Genomic DNA, 6637 nt, shown 5'->3' with positions numbered 1-6637 from the left:
CTGCAATAAAAGTTATCAGCGATTGGTTATTTAATCATGCCAGGTCCCTCACCGTTCCATTTGTTAGATAATGTTTTAGGAAAAATTAATTGTGGTGGATAAAAAGTATATTTTTCATGTTTGTTAAAGGAGTAATTACAAAATCTAACAAATGGCCCAACACTTGGGACGTTGGGTGTTTGTTTAACCTGGGATATAATGTGAATAAAATTATAAAGTTATGTAAAGTTTAAAATTCAGTATTCATTATTGCATTAAATTAAAATGAATCAAAAATAAGTAAGTTGTCAGTTGTACGAATCACTCCTGGAGTCTCACACTCTCGGCCGGGGGTTTCCTCCAATCTGCTGGCGATGATAGAAATTTGTTTACTAAAATAGGAATGGTAACACTTGTAACTTGTTCAAATATTTTTCGGCAACTTTTACAAAATCTTCAATTTACATCCGCCATAATCTTACCTCCGAATATATTCTGCAAATTCCTCCTTGGGCGGAGGTATAACAGTTGTTAATGTTTTCCTTTTCGACGGTCTGGAGGGATAAATATAATTCACTTATGATGTAACAATTAACTGACAAATTTACTGTTTTGAGAATATTTCAACCAAGAGTTTATGTCAAGCTTTATTTACTTACATTGTAGTCGATAGGGGTTGATTGGCCTCCGCCCTCTCAACAATATCCCGTGTCAGTCTAGTCATGAATGACATGTTTCTGGTAGGCAGTTAAACGTTACAAACAACTAATTTTGTTCAAGCACAACGAAATTATTTGAATCCACTAAGTTGAAGTACTGGTACGCAAGTTTCTAAAGGAAACTGTTCTGCAAGTGTTAAACAATATATGATTAATGCAACAGTACTGAAGAAATATGTTAATTCCTAGTTAAAATTTTGGTTGCATTTTGCAACCTGGATCAAATTCATCAACTCCATGACGACATATCCACGATGATATCGCACGGACTTCATATCCCAGCTCAGATCTTAAATTTACTCCGCAATCAATTCTCCGCGCAGAAACAAAAATTGTTTTGCTTATAACTTGCGCGGCTTACCTTAACATATTAGCATTGTAAAACTTGTAAAAATAAATTAGCTTTAATGTTTAAAGCTGGGGTAGTAATTGAAGTCACAATATTGAATTTGGTAAAACCAAAAGATTTGAAATTCATTTTCATTTCAAAATTTGAGAATAATGTATCATTTTTCTTTGAAATGTACACCACTAGTATCCGCTAGTTTGCGCGCGGCGTCCGCTAGCCTCCGCTAGCCATCCGCTAGGTATGAGTGCTGCATTTTACCGCGTCTCCTTTAGGCGTCCGCTAGTTTCCACTAGCCATCCGCTAGCTTCCGTTGTGTAACCGCTATATTCCGATAGCTGACCGCTGGTTTTTGCATAACTTAAATCAGGCAATACGGACCTGTGTATCATCTCTTTTTGATTATAATGTCAGGATAATTTACAAAGCCGAAATGTAAACTCATAACTTCATTAATATTTATATTAATAATTAGGAGGTAATTTCATCGATTTCGAAATTTTACCTGACTGAATATGGCACTTTTTACTCATTCAAGTTGGCATTAAATTCATATATAATTCCATTTAAATATCGCGAGAAAGCAGAATTTATTCGAAATCACGAATGAGCAAAATTCTCACCTTTCGCACGTGCAAACTTTGAGCGGACGTTGCGTGCGCATACAATATTGAATCACCGTAAATCTTTGCATAGCAGTATTTTATATATAATTTAATAAGCATGCAAAGTTTCAGAAGATTTCATATAGAACTTGGATCACAACGGGACTCCAAAGTTGATAAAAATGGTGAAAACAGCAATTTTCAGTAATTTTAGCAATTTTCTATCAATTTGGGCGTGTCCCCACGTGTGCAACTTTCGATTTTCAACTTTAAAACTAGCCTATAATACAATTTAGACCTTTAGGATGCACAATCGAGCTCCACAACCCAAGAGATGGCCCAACACCAGAGAATACTAATTCACAACTTTTGTATTTTTATAAAATTATTCTTCAAAAAAGCACTAACTTCAATAGCGAATGTCTTTATGAAGGAGCAAGGTAGGAAAATTTTCCGGTAGATTTTCAGAATGCTTGAACAATTATCTAAGGTGAAAATGTCCTCAGATTTTGAATAAAATTACTCCTTAATGGTTTAAAATCGATTTGAAAAGTTGTTATTTTGTTAAAAACCAAGTTTTAAAAACACTTAACTTGATGACGTCATCAAGTGATGATGATGACGTTAAATTATTTTGTAATATAATGGAAACTGGAGTGTAAACGATTATCTTCAAGACCTGTGGTTCGAAATGACTGTATCTTTTATACTTTTGAATCTACGGACACTTAAATGTAGGCTACAATTGACTGCCAATTGACTGCCAAAGCGTCTATATTATATATATGCTTCACGACAATCTGTTGTAAAACAGGGGTTCCAGAAAACCCACTTCCCGATACTCCTGAAACATGAAATTTTTGTTACAGTCGATTTGGACAAGGTCTAGACGCCCTGCAAAGTTTCAGATCTCTAACTCAATTTTAACATGGTTTTTAAGGCACCTGAATATGGCGATTTTGGGTTTTTTACCTAATTTCGTATAACATGCTGGCGCGTATTTTGCGCAAATTTCTTAAAAACCTCCACATAACTATTTCTTATTCCTGTCATCTTTAACATTGAATTAGAATGTTTTGAACTTAAATATGCCTGCTGAACTACTTTCGATGAGTCTTAATGCCTGGAAAACAATAAAGGGGATATACTAGTATAGGGGGTAAATAGTATTGTGAATATAAGGGCGACGGTAATGCTTGCCAGCATTGTGATAAGGGCGACGGTAATGCTTGCCAGCATTGTGATAAGGAGGGGCGCACTAAAAGTAGAAGACAGTCACATTATTCAACATTCAACATTCAACCACAAAAACTAAGTTGTTATTGTCGAAGATAATCTTTAGGTTTGGTTTTTGTAATGACAATGCATTGATGCTTTTTCCATTTTAAAACGGTCAACCACAGCTCGGGATTAATATTCACTTAAGGACTTTTCGGGGGCGTTCAGCGTTCTAATAGTGTCCACAAACATGAACATTTTTACTGTGACACTGGACACTAAGAATTGTTTAATTTCAAATCTATCTGTTTAACAGATTCTGTTATTTTTTGAGTCGACAAATATCGCAACTAGTCGCATCTACTTTTAAAAATATTGACGGACATGTTACTCGTCTAGACGTCTAAATTTCTTCGAATTAGCGCGCGCCGCTTTCTTCTCTTTCTTGCCCGACGACGGTAAGCTAAGTGCTACGAAGTAGCACGCGCCGGGCCGGATTTAATAACAATGGTCAAATAGGAATAATGACCCAATCTACTGTTGTATCACGTTGCGACCCCCACGGTCGTTTCACTATGTGCGACCTTTATCGTTCTGACGATACAGGGGGAGCCGCGCACTTCGTGCGCGGCGGGTCATACAACGTATGACAAATCTACTGCAGACAGAATGTTTAAATTTGTGGTTTGTCTCCCTGTGTTCTCCGCTCTGTTGCTCAGTACAATTATTGACGGATGTTATTCGTCTAAATTTCTTCGAAGTAGCGCGCGCCGCTTTCTTCTCGACGGCAAGTGCTACAAAGTAGCGCGCGCCGGGCCAGACCATTTTCAATGGTCAATACAATTAGTGCTGGAAGTGATTGCGAAGTAGGAACAGCAGCTGTAACTGGAACATGTTGCTCTATCCAGAATCCTTGCGCTTGCAGTAGCGCGCGCCCGCCTCACGGCGGGCTTGTCTTGACTCACGGCGGGCCGCTTGTCTTGACTTGTGAAATAAGCGCGCCCGCAGTGGCGCGAAAGCACACGGTTAGGTGAATGGAACATGTTCAGTTGCATCCGCAGCTGCTGGTCTTTTTGGCGTATTATTCTGTGTTGGTACTCTTGGTGCGGGATGCGCGTGATCTCGACTCATATTTAGATAAACAATCAACATGTGCACGTACTAGACCGTATGGTATGCAAAAATTAGACCATAAACACTTTGAAAAGGAGCATACAAAACCCATTTTTAATAGACTAAAAATTCTAACGGCTCAAAACTTGTACAAATATCACTGCATTTTAGAATTCTCTAAGATTATCAAGTACCACTGCCCCTACTCCCTTTATGAGGCCATCAACATTTCAAACCGTGCAACAAGTCTAAATGTTATTCTTCTAAATAAATCAAATACCTTTTTGTTTAATGCAGCCAAGCTTTGGAACACAGTTCATAAAAAAATTTTAACTTCAAGCAATTGCCTAGAAACTTCCATTAACTTGATAAAATTGAGAACCAAAGCACTATTAGTACAATCACAGGCAGCCGACTTAAAAGATACCTGGACTCCAACCAATTTTAAATTGCAGTAATTAAATTGCACATGCAGCGGCACACACCTAATATTACTATCATGATTGAACTATAAGCTGTTAAGCTTTCAGATCCATTTTTAACCACTTGATGTAATTTTTTTAATAATTAAATATTTTATTTTACAAATTTATATCAGATCGAACCTATATTTGATAATCGAACCTATATTCGATAGTTAAATTTATGCGATAAATTGATATTGATATTATTATTGTTGAGTGAAGTTAACTCCTGAGATAAATTTTATTAATTTTTAACAAAGGGACTTGGAGTATAAACGACCAAGTTCGCATAAATGCCTACCCAACCAAGAATTTAGGAGGCAAGGGTGGGTGCGTAAACTTTACGGTCTGCACTCTCCGATCCTGTATCACCCTGGATTCTTTTTGACGTATTTTTGTAATAGGTATATACCTTTACCCATTCTCTTGCTACTCCAAGTCCCCTAAGATATCTGGTAAAAAGGTCCTGCTAGTTATATATAAAATATATTTATGTTTGCTTTAATTGATACTAAATAAAATTGTTGTTTTCTTGAAATTGTTGTTTTCTTTAGCAGTATATATGAGCAGGTTCCAACCAATCAGGCCATTGATTGAGTGAAGAACTTACAAATTAAGTGCCGGGTTCATGTATCCGCCAGATCTTAATATGAAAGGGTCATAACTCGGCTAATTTTTAAACGACCAACTTGAAATTTTAGGAAAGCACTTCAATTATCAAACCAATTGTGTCTGGAAATTTTAAGTCCCTAACTCAAAACGTTCTCACTTTTTGTTTCACGTTGCGACCCCCACGGTAGTTTCACTATGGTGTATCGTCCTGACGATATACAGGGGGAGCCGCGCACTTCTTGCGCGGCGGGTCATACAACGTATGACAACTCACTTTATGGTCAGAATAGAGCATAGAGGAAAAGAAGGAGTGGCGTGCCACACCCTCTGCAAATGATGAAATTTTAAGGTAATCTAAGTTTGAACCATATCTATATTCTTTGAAATTTTTTAGCAAGTCTGATACGAATTTCGTGAGTTATTAAAGGGTAACGTGTGGGCAGTTACTTCTGGGCAATCCTGTATATACATAGTTATGCATAACAGTAAGGATGTTGTAATACTACAATAAAAAGCTGTAGGGAAAGAAGGCCCAACTATAAAAAAGGACCAATAAAATTTTGGGGGTCGGCACACAGGTGTTCTTAAAGAAAACTCCCTTAATGGGCTAAATAATGAAATAAAGCTTCAGGACAAATCATTAGAATCAATCAATACTAATATTGCCGAACTTCAGAAGGACCTGAAACTTCTGTCATCCAGACCATCTACAGAACCATCCTCACCCTCAGCTTCATCTGAGCAGTTTCTGAAGGACATCTCTGAACAGCTCACTGTACTCTGTGCCAATGAGCACACTGCAGCTGCAGGCATAAGTGAATTGAAACAATCCTTAGACTCATTACAGCCATTCAGTGGCGTAACGAAAGGCCCTGCTGACCCCGCTGTGCAGGGGGGCGCCGTCTTAGGGGGGCGCCAAATCGTCGTTTGAATGTGGGACAATTTCGAAAACTTAACTAAAATACTAGCAAAACTGCGCGTTTTGCTCTAGATACACACTTTTTTAGAGATTTTACCGGCGTATTCTTTAAAATCACCTAATTTGTTCAATTTTAGGGAGGGGCACCAAAAGGGGAGGGGGCGCCAACAGGGGGGCGCTTTTTTCGGCAGGGGGGCGCCAACAGGCAACGTTACGCCACTGCAGCCATTGCATAATCCTGGCCCCTGCATTCCTCCCACCCCATTGCATCCAGGACCTCCTACTCAGCACCTTCGTTCTCCAGTCCCTACAGTCCCTGTGCAGCTACCCAATCATGAGCAGAAACCTGTGGAAATGTTCAAAGATGACTACATTGATCAGCAAACAGCAAATGATTTAGGAGAACTTTTTGTTAAGGACAGCAGTCACTTCAAAGTTGAGAACGACCGCTCCTGCCTAACATATGGGGAAAGGTATGATTACCCAGGTTCCAAGTCATCTGAAAAGCCACAGGCAATACCATCGGTTCTCAAGGAACTCATTGACAAAATCAATAATGAGTTCTGCCAGGGTGATCTACCTCAGATCAACAGCTGCTTAGTAAATCGGTTTGAAGGAACAGACAGCAAGCTACCTAGACACTCTGATGACGAGGCTACCAT

At 38.5% G+C, this 6637-nt stretch overlaps 1 long non-coding RNA gene across 1 annotated transcript; it reads right to left on the bottom strand.

Moving 5' to 3' along the window:
- Positions 1-301: 301 nt before the first annotated feature.
- Positions 302-886, bottom strand: LOC134819088 (uncharacterized). The gene is made up of 3 exons (XR_010160724.1): positions 639-886; positions 462-533; positions 302-347 (listed from the first exon to the last, which is right to left on the bottom strand). It is a non-coding gene; the product is annotated as an uncharacterized LOC134819088 (long non-coding RNA).
- Between the last annotated feature and the right edge of the window lie 5751 nt (positions 887-6637).

Source organism: Bolinopsis microptera, chromosome 8 (assembly GCF_026151205.1).
Source record: "Bolinopsis microptera isolate Bmic1 chromosome 8, MBARI_Bmic_1.0, whole genome shotgun sequence".
NCBI lineage: Eukaryota > Metazoa > Ctenophora > Tentaculata > Lobata > Bolinopsidae > Bolinopsis > Bolinopsis microptera.
Note: the sequence above shows the minus strand (reverse complement) of the source record. Positions and strands in the feature narration are given on the sequence as shown.